General features: G+C 48.2%; 1 protein-coding gene across 2 annotated transcripts in view; it reads left to right on the top strand.

Moving 5' to 3' along the window:
- The first annotated feature begins 56 nt into the window (after positions 1 to 56).
- SIPA1L3 (signal induced proliferation associated 1 like 3) overlaps positions 57 to 13,631 on the top strand; it is a 290,990-nt gene continuing 277,415 nt past the window's right edge. For both annotated transcript variants that reach the window (XM_030822249.1, XM_030822250.1), the window contains exon 1: positions 57 to 213. The gene's annotated coding sequence lies outside the window, so the exon portion shown is untranslated. The remainder of the gene's footprint in view (positions 214 to 13,631) is intronic.

Raw genomic sequence — 13,631 nt, 5'->3', positions numbered from 1 at the left:
CGGCTCCCGGCAGCCCTCGCGCGCCAGGCTCTTTTCAGCTCGCGGCCGGCTAGGGCGAAACTACAGTTCCCAGGAGGACTCACGCGAGGCGGCTTGGAAGTGGGCAGCCTGGAAGTCACTCGGGCCACCGGAGCTGGCGGCGTCTCCAGCGAGCGGCGCGGAGCCGGACGCCGCGGTCGTGGGGCCCGCGAGGCGGGCAGCCGGGACGCCCAGGTATGTGGCTCCGGGTGCAGGATCGGCCTCGCGCAAGGGTGGCGGGGAATCGGTGGCTGCCCGGACCCCGAGGGTCAGCGCGGGCGGACGGCCGGGTGTGGGTGCTGGCCGTGGGGGGCGGCGGCGCCGGGACTCGCGCCCTCCGGACCCAGCCGGACTCGTGCCCGCATGGCTCAACTTTCCAGGCGTGCACCCCGGCGCTGTGGGGAAGAGCTTGGAGGCGGGGAGCGGTGGATTCGCGTCCCGGCTGTGCCACTCCGGAGCTGCGATCTGGGGAAACCGCGCCGAACCTCAATTTCCCCTGCAGTAAAAGGGAGTAGGAGAGTGTCTTGGCGGAGATTCTGTTGAGATAATATAATAAAACATTTGGCACATAGCAGGCACTTACTACGTGTTTGGGTTATTGTTAGTTCTCCGAAAAATGAGGTGAAGATGTTATCGATTGCATAGGGTGAGGATTAGTTGAGCGTGTGCATGTAAAGTGGTGAGTCCTTAGCACCCAATGCCGGCTAGCTGCTGTTAACCGAGATTATTTTGTTAAGAGCGTTGGTTTGGAAGGCAGAGAGACCCCAGGTTCAAATTTGAACATTTACCAGCTGTGTGACTTTGGGCAACTGGCTTCACCTCTCTGTGCCTTGGTTTCCCTATCTATAAAATGGGGATTTAAATAGCAGCTACTTCGTCGAGTTGTTTTCAGGATGCAGTGAGAATACCATGTGTAAATTGCTTAGCACAGCAGCTGGCACATAACGCTCAGTAAACGTTACCATTTATTCAGCGTTTTCCTAGTGGCCCAGAGACCCTCTGAGGGTGGGGCTCTGGCGGTAGTATTGGTCTCTCCCGAGGGCCAGTTTCAGAACTGGTCCAGTTGACTTCCCCTCCTACTACCTCAGGTTCTTCATTTACAAAATGGGATAATAACAAGATCACTCTCAAAGGGTTGTAAGGATTTGCTGAGATTGTATTTCTAGTCCAGCGCCATCTCTCACTAAGTAGCAGCTCTTATGTATTATAATTGTTCTTCAATATTCTCCATCTGGCCCAGAGACTGCCTGACTGTGGGCTGTGACATGACAGCCCTGAGCTCCCCCACACGTTTGCTCCCAGCCTCAGTGTCCCATCTGTGGAATGGTAGTCATAGGACTTTTGTGCCAGGATTGTTTGGATGGTTCCAGGAGATAATTCATGTTTAGTGCTTTGCACAAGGCCCGGCACACATTAAGTGCTTATTAAATGATTAAATGTATCTTGCTGTTTTTTTTTTTTTTAATAGGCCCTTTTTGCTTCTGTTTGTACCTACATGGCAGAGTGGGCACAAGGTTAGTGTTTTTTTATCTTCCCCCTCCCTCCCAAATTTTACTCACCAAAGATTAAATTATGGAACACACCATAGTAGAAAGGCCTAAGAAGAAATGGGTCTGACCTGCCATCAGCAGTCTGCTGCTCACACACCTCTCCTCATAGAGCCAGTATGTTCACTCCAGTGCTTTGATTATTGTCCCGGTGCTGCCAGCTCTTGCCTCTGTGTCCCAAAGCCACTGAGTCCCCTGCACTCTAGCTCCAGATGTGGAGCCTGTGCTTCTTTGATGCTGTGGCTCAAATAAGTGGCTGTTTCTTGGGCACCATAAACTCAGCATGTCCAACCTGAACTCCTTCTCCTCCTGGAACCAGTAGCCACCATCTTGGCAAATGTGCCAGCATTGACCTGGTTGCCTAAGCCAGAAACCTGGGAGTTGCTCTTCTTCCCCAGCCTTCCCATATCCAGTCGACAAGCAAGAAGGACAAAGCTGCCATTTCACAGAAACACCATTTCATTGGCCCATATTGGTCTCCCATCTGATGGGCACTGAAAGTTCCCCCCAGCTCCTGGAGGTTGTGGCCTTTTCTCACAAGGTTGAGTTTTTTGTTTGTTTGTTTGTTTGGAGACGGAGTCTTGCTGCGTAGCCCAGGCTGGAGTGCAGTGGTACAATCTCAGCTCACTGCAGCCTCCATCTCCCGGGTTCAAGCGATTCTCCTGCCTCAGCCTCCTGAGTAGCTGGGATTACAGGTGCCCGCCACCACACGCAGCTAGTTTTTGTATTTTTAGGAGAGACAGGGTTTTCACCATGTTGGCCAGGCTGGTCTTGAACTCCTGACCTCAGGTGATCTACCATTTTGGCCTCCCAAAGTGCTGGGATTATAAGGCATGAGCCACCACGCCTGGCCATGACAAGGTTAAGTCAAGTCATTAGGGATTAACATACGTAAACCTATGTAACATATGTATTAATAAGGGCAAGAAGACATTATAGACTTGGCTAGACAGCAGTGGCTGTGGATGTGGCATGAAAGCCTGGCTTTCAGGGGACCCAGTTCTGTGATTGTAGCCTGGTAAAGATCGGCTGAGTTGTTAATTTCTTTCAGAAAAGTTAGATGGTGTCAGCGGCTTAGAATATCCCCTGTGGGAGGGTGGCCATCCTGGGCATTTCAGGAGGCAGCACACATACCACACACCCAAGAAGAGGCTGGGAAGGGCATTTATTAGCAGTCCCTTTAGATTGAGTTTATTGTCAGAAACCTGTCATTGTGATTTCATTTGATGATAGAAACCGGTGGTCTCAATCACATTTGTGATGGCCACCAAATTTACCTAAGCGTTTTGTTAACCTGAAGAAATAAAGCAGTGGCTTAAAAAAAAAAAAATCTTGGTTGTTCTCCGTGACTAGTGACAGCAGCACGTGGCTTTTTAGCAGTCGGTGTAGAATGAATGATCTAAGAGTTAAATGTGAGTCTGTGTTTCAGACATTGCAGTTGTTAGGTGGTAAATCAAAAGTGGAATTTAGAATGTGCAGTGATTGGTGCCTCTTTTTTTTTTGCTGTAAAATATATTTTACTGATATATTTCAAACATAGGTTTAGTAACTTGTAAAATGTAAATTAAATGTATTTACATTTTAATAAAAGAATTCATTAATCATTTCCTTTAAAATAAAGTGTTTGTTTTTAGCTATTAGAATGAGAGGCTATTTGGCGGGGTGCAGTGGCTCATGCCTGTAATCCCAGTACTTTGGAGGCTGAGGCGGGTGGATCACTTGAGCCCAGGAGTTTGAGAGCAGCCTGGGCAACATGGCGAAACCCCATCTCTACAAAAAATTAGTCAGGTGTGGTGGCACACATCTCTAGTCTCAGCTACCCGGGATGTTGAGGCTGTAGTGAGCTGTGATTGCAGTATTGCACTCCAGCCTGTGTGACGGAGTGAGACCCTGTTTCAGAAAAAAAAAAAAAAGAATGAGAGGTTGTTGGACCAGTTTGTGCATTTGTGTATTCTTCAAGACCGATATTGCTTCCTTTTTTTTTTTTTTTTTTTTTAGACAGAGTCTTGCTTTGTGGCCCAGGCTGGAGTGCGGTGGCATGATCTCAGCTCACTGCAACTTCCACCTCCCGGGTTCGAGCGATTCTCCTGCCTCAGCCTCCTGAGTAGCTGGGATTATAGGCACGTGCCACCATGCCCGGCTAATTTTTGTATTTTTAGTAGAGATGGGGTTTCGCCATATTGGCCTCGAACTCTTGACCTCAGGTGATCCACCCACCTTGGCCTCCCAAAGTGTTGAGATTACAGGCGTGAGCCACCGTGCCTGGCCTATTGCTTCCTTTTTTTAAGGACTATTTTGGTCATGACCTTTTGTGCATGTGTGTATGTATGTGATTGGGTTGAATTTAGCTTAAAAACAGTTATGCAAGAAATTCATGCTTGTTGTAACATGTCAAACAATACAGAGATGTAGGGAAAATACCTAGTGCCTCCCTCCACTCCAAAATCCCATGTCCCCAGAGATAACCATTTATTCAGACAGTGAGTATCTATTAAGTATCTATTGCTAGGTTTTGGAGATAGCATAATGAACAAAATGGATGCGCTCTCAGCCCTTGTGATTTGTACAGATGCTTCAGTTATCTTTTTCTGTGTTTATATTGATTATGTTTGTATGTATGTGCATGTGTATGTGTGTGTATTGACTGTTTTCTTCCTCCTCCCATACCATTCCCCAAAAAAGGAGGGGGTAGGGTTCAAGCTACACCTATTTGTAACCCAGTTTTTTCAATTAATGGCTGGGCATGTCCTTCCAAGTCATTTTTTTTTTTTTTTTTTTTGAGACGGAGTCTTGCCCTGTCACCCAGGCTGGAGTGCAGTGGCCCGATCTCGGCTCACTGCAAGCTCCGCCTCCCGGGTTCACGCCATTCTCCTGCCTCAGCCTCTCCGAGTAGCTGGGACTACAGGCGCCCGCCACCACGCCCGGCTAATTTTTTTGTATTTTTAGTAGAGACAGGGTTTCACTATGGTCTCGATCTCCTGACCTCGTGATCCGCCCGCCTCGGCCTCCCAAAGTGCTGGGATTACAAGCGTGAGCCACCGCGCCCGGCCCTCCAAGTCATTACATATAGATCTGGCTTAACCTTTTCAACAGCTGTACTCACATTCTTCAGCGTAGAGAGACCACGCTTTATTCCAGCATTCTCCCACTGCTGGACCTTTAGGTTGTTCCTCTGAGATTTCTTTACCTCAGCAAACACACATCTAATAAGTATCCTTGGCAGTGGCTCATGCCTGTAATCCCAGCACTTTGGGAGGCCGAGGCAGGCGGATCATCTGAGGTCAGGAGATCAAGACCATCCTGGCTAACACCGTGAAACCCCGTCTCTACTAAAAAATACAAAAAAATTAGCCAGGCGTGGTGGCGGGTGCCTGTAGTCCCAGCTGCTCAGGAGGCTGAGGCAGGAGAATGGCGTGAACCTGGGAGGCGGAGCTTGCAGTGAGCCGAGATTGTGCCACTGCACTCCAGCCTGGGTGACAGAACGAGACTCCGTCTAAAAAAAAAAAAAAAAAATTAGCGGGGTGTGATGATGAGAGCCTGTAATCCCAGCTACTTGGGAGGCTGAGGCAGGAGAATTGCTTGAACCAGGGAGGCAGAGGGTGCAGTGAGCCGAGATTGTACCACTGCACTCCAGCCTGAGTGACAAGAGTGACACTCTGTCTCAAAAAAAAAAAAAAAAAAGTATAAAAAGTATCCTTTCATATAGGCAGCACGGCCTGGTGGCTGAAGCACAAACTCTGGGGGCACATGGTCTGGGTTCACACTGTGATTCTATCCTATACTAGTTGCGGTATCTTGGGCAAATCATGTGTCCTTCTGGGCCTTAGTGTCCTGATCTGAAAATGGGGATGATACCAATATCTTCCTTATAGGGTGGTTGTTGAGAGGTTCCATAAGATCATCTATGTCAAGCCTTCAGGGCAGGGCCAGCTGTGATCTTTTTTTTTTAGAGACAGAGTCACTCTGTTGCCCACGCTGGAGTGCAGTGGCGTCATCATAGCTCACTGTAACCTCGAACTCCTGGGCTCAAGTGATCCTCCCAACTCAGCCTCCCTAGTAGCTGGGGCTACAGGTGTGCACCACCAAACCCAGCTAATTTTTTAGTTTTTGTAGTGATAGGGTCTCACACTATGTTGCCTAGACTGGTCTCGAACTCCTGGCCTCAAATGATCCTCCCGCCTCAGCCTACATGTGTTCTTTCAAACCCAGAGAAATTCACAGGAAGAGCCAACTCAATCATTTGAAACACCAGGTAGAAATAAGAAAAAGTTATATCGCAGGGATCCCGCTTGGAGATGTTGGGGGCCTAGGGTGAGGGACCCAGCTGCCCCTGAAAGAAGGGAGGAGATTTGCCCAGGAAGATAGGAGCCAGTAAAGTGGCCTGACCACAGTGGGTGGTGGGAGTGAGGGGCTGGTGGTGGAGCATCAGTGGGAAATATCACTCCTCATATTTGCGAGAAGTGTGCCATGGTTGGAAGGTGGCTTAGGTGGCGGGCAGACCAAATTCAAATCACAATATAGCCACTAACTTGTAAGATGTGCACTGAGCTTTTTTCTTCATTGGCAAAATGGGTGTGATAGTAGTCTTTATCTTGGGGGTCGCTGGAGACTGAATGAAACGTCTGCAAGACTTTCAGCACATTGGGCTGTCACTAGCCCTGTGCAGTTAGCTACTATTCTTATTTTATTGAGTTGACAGATGTGTTGAGACCCTGCTGTGTGCCGGGGTCCTATTCTAGGCACTGAGGATTCAGCAGTCAACAAGACAGACAAGATCCTTGCTGTCCTAGGGTTTACATTCTAGCCATTCTAGCCCGGGAAGACACACAATAAACAGGATCATTTCACTTTGTGTTTTTGAGATGGAGTCTCGCTGTCACCCAGGCTGGCACAATCTCGGCTCACTGCAAGCACTGCCTCCCAAGTTCAAGCCCATCTCCTGCCTCAGGCTCCCGAGTAACTGGGATTACAGGCATGTGCCACTATGCCCTGCTGATTTTTGTATTTTTAGTAGAGGAGGGGTTTTGCCATGTTAGCCAGGCTGGTCTTGAACTCCTGACCTCAGGTGATCCGCCTACCTTGGCCTTGTACAGTGCTGGGATTACAGGCGTGAGCCACTGTGCCCAGCCTTTTCTTTCTTTCTTTTTTTAATTAAAAAAAATCCTGGCCGAGCAGAACGGCTCATGCCTGTAATCACAGCACTTTAGGAGGCCGAGGCGGGCAGATCACGAGGTCAGGAGATCGAGACCATCCTGGCTAACAAGGTGAAACCCCGTCCTACTAAAAATACAAAAATTAGCCAGGTGTGGTGACAGGCGCCTGTAGTCCCAGCTACTCAGGAAGCTGAGGCAGGAGAATGGCGTGAACCTAGGAGGCAGGTGGAGGCGGAGCTTGCAGTGAGCCGAGATCGCACCACTGCACTCCAGCCTGGGCGTCAGAGTGAGACTCTGTCTCAAAAAAAAAAAAAAAAAAAAAAAAAAAAATCCTGATCCTGCCTCTTCAGATAGTTTTAACTGTGATGGAGAAAATTTAACAGGGTTAAGTGGAGAGAAAATGGCTGATGGGGCAAGATGGCGGTGGTTACTTTAGCTTGGATGGTCAGGGAAGGCCTCCCAGGCCTCTTTGAGGAGTCATGTGAACTGATATCTTAATGAGCAGTGGCACTGGCTATGCCGAAAGTTGGAGAAAGAACGTTCCAGGCAGAGGGAACAGCAAGTGTTAAGGCCCGGAGGTGGGAGTAAGTTTGCTATAAAGAGTATCAGTGTGACTGGAGAAGGGTGAATTCCTAGTTTTCAAATTTATACTAGTTTAATTTTTTTTTTTGTGGCAGGGTCTGCTCTGTCACCCAGGCTGGAGTGCAGTGGCATGATCTCAGCTCATTGCAACCTCCGCTTCCTGGGCTCAAGTGATCCTCCTGCCTCAGCCTCCCAAGGAGCTGGGATTACAGGAATGTGCCACCACACCTGGCTAATTTTTTTTGGTACTTTTAGTAGAGGAGACAGGTTTCACCATATTGGCCAGGCTGGTCTCAAATGCCTGACCTCAGGTGATCTGCCTGCTTCGGCCTCCCAAAGTGCTGTGATTACAGGTGTCAGCCACCGTACCCAGCCACATTTTTTTCTATTTTTTGTAGAGACCTGTTTTGCCCAGGGTGATCTTGAACTTCTGGGCTCAAGTGATCCTCCACCCTCAGCCTTCTAAAGTGCTGAGATTACAGGCATGAGCCACCATACCTGGCCTACTTTTTTATAAAATAATAATAATGATAGCAGCTTACCTGGTGCTTACTCTGTGCTAGATGCTTTTCTAAGCATTTCACACATTCCTCAGTTAATCCTGACAGTAGTCCAATGAAGTAATTAACTTGATCGAACTCATTTTACGGATGAGGAAACTGATTCCACCCTCCATGCTCTTCACCTGCATTCTAAACTCTTCCCGGGCCCTCCTTACTAGGCAGAGGCAAATTGAGGAAGCGGACACAGCATTTTCCTTTCCTTGTTGTTTGACATGCAAAGCACTTTAGACTACATTTAGTACCTAATTCATGTGGCCGCAGGGGCAGCCTGGGATGCTGTGGCATCATTTTTGCTCTCAATGAGACATGATAGGGATGGTTTGGTGGTGGTTTCAAAACTAAAGACCCTCCAGCAGAGCCTGTCAAGTAAAACAAGGTTGACTGCTTGGTTGCCATACCAGGCACAGGTTAGCATGAAACAAAGTGTAGTGTCTAAGGAGAGGGAGCAGGGTGTCTCCTTTGGGTGAGCTTTGCAAGGGGACTTGGGACTTGGCTGGAAAAGGTGTTTTTTTGTTTGTTTTTGGTTTTTTTTTTGAGTCGGAGGCTCGCTCTGTCGCCCACGCTGAAGTGCAGTGGTGTGATCTGGGCTCACTGCAACCCCCGCTTCCTGGGTTCAAGCGATTCTTCTGCCTCAGCCTCCTGAGTACCTGGAGTTACAGGCGCCCACCGCTACTCCCAGCTAATTTTTGTGTTTTTAGTAGAGACGGGGTTTCACCATGTTGGCCAGGCTGGTCTCCAACTCCTCACCTCAAGTGATCTGATGGCCTCGGCCTCCCAAAGTGTTGATATTACAGATGTGAGCCACGCACCCAGCTGGAAATGGTGTTTTAAGCACACTAGCTGTGTGGGCTGTTAAAGTATCACACTATAGCCCAGCAACTAAGACAGTGATTCTTGGACCTGTAAAGGCCCCAGGTCCCTGCTCCGGCACCATGACCTGTGTGCACTTTGATTTGCTGCAGCCTGGGCATATTTTGAATGAAGGGTAGCCCTGGTTAGATGTGAGGACAGTAGTGGGTGCTTTTAAGACTAAAAATATTGGGTAGGCATGGTGGCTCACGCTTGTAATCCCAGCACTTTGGGAGGCCGAGGTGGGAGGATTACTTTAGGCCAGAAGTTGAAGATCAGTCTGGGCAACATAGACCCCATCGATGCAAAAAAAAAAAAAAAAAAAAAAAAAGTTTTTGTTTTCGAGACAGATCCTCACTCTATTGCCCAGGCTGGAGTATAGTGGTATGATCATAGCTCACTGCAACCTCTGCCTCCTGGATTCAAATGACTCTCCTGCCGTAGCCTCCCCAGTAGCTGAGATTACAGGCGCCCGCCACCACACACGGCTAATTTTTGTATTTTTAGTAGAGATGTGGTTTTATCATGTTGGCCAGGCTGGTCTCGAACTCCTGACCTCAGGTGGTCCTCCCGCCTCGGCCTCCCAAAGTGCTGGGATTACAGACGTGAGCCACTGCATCTGACCTCATCTCTGCAAAAAATTTTTAAATTAGCCAGGCCTGGTGATGTGCATCTATAATCCCAGCTACTCAGGAGGCTGAGGTGAGAGGATCACTTGAGCCCAGGCACTACCACACCTTGAGCCCAGGAGATCAAGGCGACAGTAAGCTATGATCACACCACTCTGTCTCTAAAAAGAAAAAAAAGACGGAAAGTATGGAGAGCATCTTTCATCTGTCCATCTGTGAAACATTTCTTCACCTACCCTGTGTGTCAGGCTCCATGCTTGACACTGACAGTATAAAGTTGAATAAGACACTGGTTCTCAAAAGCCCACAACAGTGCTGTCCATTGGAAATATAATGTGGGGCTGAGCGCGGTGACTCATGCCTGTAATCCCAGCACTTTGGGAGGCTGATGCATGGGTGGATCACTTGAGTTCAGGAGTTCGAGACCAGCCCAGCCAACATGGTGAAACCCCATCTCTACTTAAAATACAAAAATTAGCTGAGTCTGGTAGCACGGACCTGTAATCCCAACTACTCAGGAGACTGAGGCAGAGAATCACTTGAACCCTGGAGGTGACAGTTGTAGTGAGCCAAGATTGCACCAGCCTGGGCAACAGAGCGATACTCCTTCTCAAAAAAAGAAAAAAAAAATAATGTGGGTCACTGATGAGGCTCATATAGGTAATTAAAAATTTTCCAGTAGCCATATTTTAAAAAGTAAAAGGAAGCAGGAAAGTAATTTTAATGATATATTTTATTTCATCTAAAACATCATTTCAACATGTAATCAATATAGAAATTACTAGTGAGCTATTTTGCTTCCTTTTTTCCACATTAAGCGTCTGACATACAATATGTATTTTGCACTTTCAGCGTATCTCAGTTAGTACCAGCCATGTTTCAAGTGCTCGGTGGCTAATGGCTAACATATTGGACAGCACTGGCCGAGGGTATGAAATTCACGTGTAAATCAAAGGTGGTAGTTCAGTGATAGATCAGACATGCCACTCCTGTTTTATCTTGGTGGAGAAGGGCAGATGTATGATGAAAAGCAGGTTTATCACAAGCAATTATAGCTAACCAAAGAGCTACTGTCCATCAAACTTGCTGTATGTGCCTGGCAGTGTGCTTAGTGTTGGTGGGTGTTGCCTGTGTTCGGAGGTGCCAGGGACTACGGTTATTCCCATTTCACAAATGAGGAAGCTGAGATAAGGCAATGAGAAGTCATTTGCTCAAAGTTGGGATCTGGCAGAGGCAGCATTTGAGCTCAGGTGCAGAGTGTATACTTTTAAACCTGTTTTATATGCTGTATTGGAGGGTATTTAAGGGGGATAGGGTCTGAGTTTTGAGCAATGAAAACCATAGGAGGCACTTGTTGCACAAAATCTATTCTCAGGCTGGTCGTAGAAGATCATACCTGTAATCCTAGCATTTTGGGAGGCCCAGGCAGGAGGATCGCTTAAGCCCAGGAGTTTAAGACCAGCCTGGACAACAAAGCGAGACTCCATCTCTACAAAAATTTAAAAAATTAGCTGGGTGTGGTGGCTTGTGCCTGTGATCCCAGCTACATGGGTGGCTGAGGTGGGAGGATTGCTTTAGGCCAGGAGATCAGGGCCGCAGTGAGCTGTGATTGTGCTACTACACTCCAGCCTGGGTGACGGACCAAGACCCTGTCTCAAAAAAAAAAAAAAAGAAGTCCCAGTTTGTCAGCATTGATCTCTGGGTTTATATTGGTGTCGGGTACTGGTTTGAGACCTGAATGATTGAGAGGTCCACTCCTTAAATTGACCTCTAGGTTTGCTGGAACCTGGAACCTTACCTCCCAGGAAAGAGAAGGGTCTTTGGGGAGTTGGGAGGAGGGCGGGCAGGGGGACTAAGGAAGGCAAGGAAAGGTCTTGGCCTGTTTGAAAGCTCATTTCTTTGTTTTTTGTTTGTTTGATTGTTTGTTTTTGAGATGGAGTCTTGCTCTGTCACCAGGCTGGAGTGCAGTGGCGCTATCTTGGCTCACTGCAGCCTCCACCTCCCGGGTTCAAGTGATTGTCCTGCCTCAGCCTCCCGATTAGCTGGGACTACAGATGCGCGCCGCCACACCTAGCTAATTTTTGTATTTTTAGTAGAGATGGGATTTCATCATGTTGGCCAGGATGGTCTCGATCTCTTGACCTCGTGATCCGCCTGCCGTGGCCTCCCAAAGTGCTGGGATTATAGGCATGAGCCAGCATGCCCGGCCTGAAAGCTCATTTCTAAACTGCTGCTTTGGGGCCAGGCATGGTGACTCATGCCTGTAATCCCAGCACTTTGGGAGGATGAGGAGGGTGGATCACCTGAGGTCAGGAGTTCAAGACCAGACTGGTCAACATGGTGAAACCCCATCTCCACTAAAAATAGAAAAAATTAGCCGGGCATGGTGGTGGACACCTGTAATCCCAGCTACTTGGGAGGCTGAGGCAGGAGAATCAATCGAACCCAGGAGGCGGAGGTTGCAGTGAGCCAGGATCACACCACTGCACTCCATCCTGGGCGACAGAGCGAGACTTGGTCTCAAAATAAGTAAATAAATAAATAAACAAACTGCTGCTTTGGACGTGAAGCCTGTTGTGTCACTGACTCTGGCCTTCATTGCTGTGTATTCTGGTGGGTGCTGTGGGCTCTGGTGGAAGCAACAGCAGAGCTTAGAGTGTGAATGTGTCTTACCCTTGCTGTGCTCCAAAGACATTGCCAGTGGATGGGGTGTGGGGAAGGGACATCACAGTGGTTTCCTCTGTCAACTCTATGAGGGTCGTGGTTCTAGACTTTTTGGTGGTCTCAGGTACAGGTTGAATCCTGGCCTCCTACCCAAACAGGGCAGGTGCTGGAGATTCTCAGCTTGTTCCTGTCCCCAGGTGGTGCTCACCACACTTATCTCCAACTGCTGGACAGTGCCTGGCATGTGAGAGAGGCTCAGTAAGTATCTGTTGAATTAATGATACAAGCCAGCATCCATTGAGCTCTTACTATGTAGGAGGCACTGTTCTGAGTGCTTCTCAGCTAATACCCCATTGAATCCTTAGAACCACTCCTCGGGGTAGGTACTGTTGTTATTCCCGTGTCTCGTAAGAGGAAACTGAGTTACAGAGACGTTCAAGTCACAGAGCTGGTGAGTCTCAAATTCAGGATTCTTATGCAAGCCACTGGCTCCAGAGTCTAGGCTCTTAAACACTCACTGTGTGGTCTTTCGATGAACGGACAGACGAACAGATGGGGTGGACAAGCAGGACCATTCTCACTAGTTCCGGCCTCCTCACTCCACACGTGGTCTCCCCCTGTTTTGGGGGAGCCCCACAACAGATCCCAGGCCCCTTTGGGCCCTGAGGCTTTTTTTTTTTTGAGATGGAGTTTCACTCTTGTTGCCCAGGCTGGAGTGCAATGGCGCGATCTTGGCTCACCGCAACCTCTGCCTCCCAGGTTCAAGCAATTCTCCTGCCTCAGCCTCCCAAGTAGCTGGGATTATAGGCATGCGCCACCACACCTGGCTAATTTTGTATTTTTAGTAGAGACGGGGTTTCTCCATGTTGGTCAGGCTGGTCTCGAACTCCCGACCTCAGGTGATCTGCCCACCTCAGTCTCCCAAAGTGCTGGGATTACAGGCATGAGCGACTGCGCCTGGCTGGGCTCTGAGGCTTTAATACCCCTCTGGCCAGTGCTTCTTGCTTTGTAATTTTTTTTTTTTTTTTTTTGAGATAGGGTGTCACTCTATCACCCAGGCTAAAGTACAGTGGCACGATCATAGCTCCCTGCAGCCTCTACCTCCTGGGCTCAAGCAATCCCCCATCTCAGCCTTCTGAATAGTTGGGACTACAGGTATGCACAACCATGCCCAGCTAATTTTTAATTTTTTTGTAGAGATGGGATCTCTCTCTGTTGCCCAGGCTGGTCTTGAACTCTTGGACTCAAGTCATCTTCCCTTTTTCCTCCCAAAGTGTTGAGATTACAGGCATGAGCCCACCATGCCCAACCTAAAAAGTCCTTATCTATAAGATGCTCATGCTGAAATATCTATGATTAAACTGTTAAGATGTCTCGGATTTCCTTCAAAATAATACAGATAGGCGGAGAGTGCAGGCGCTCAAGTGTGCATGGGTGAATAAGAGATGAAATAAGATTGTGAGTGGAACTATTGAAGACAGACAATGAGGGCTTATTGTACTCTTTTTTTGCCTTGATGTATCATCATGAAAAGTTAAAAACAAGTACAACAAATTTCACCCAGCATTTGTGTATTTCAAGCTCAAGTGTACATACAGGGGGAATTCCCTGCCTCTGCTCAGTCCA

This window comes from Nomascus leucogenys, chromosome 11 (genome assembly GCF_006542625.1).
Source record: "Nomascus leucogenys isolate Asia chromosome 11, Asia_NLE_v1, whole genome shotgun sequence".
NCBI classification, from domain to species: Eukaryota; Metazoa; Chordata; class Mammalia; order Primates; family Hylobatidae; genus Nomascus; species Nomascus leucogenys.
This window is presented reverse-complemented; position numbering and strand designations above follow the sequence as displayed.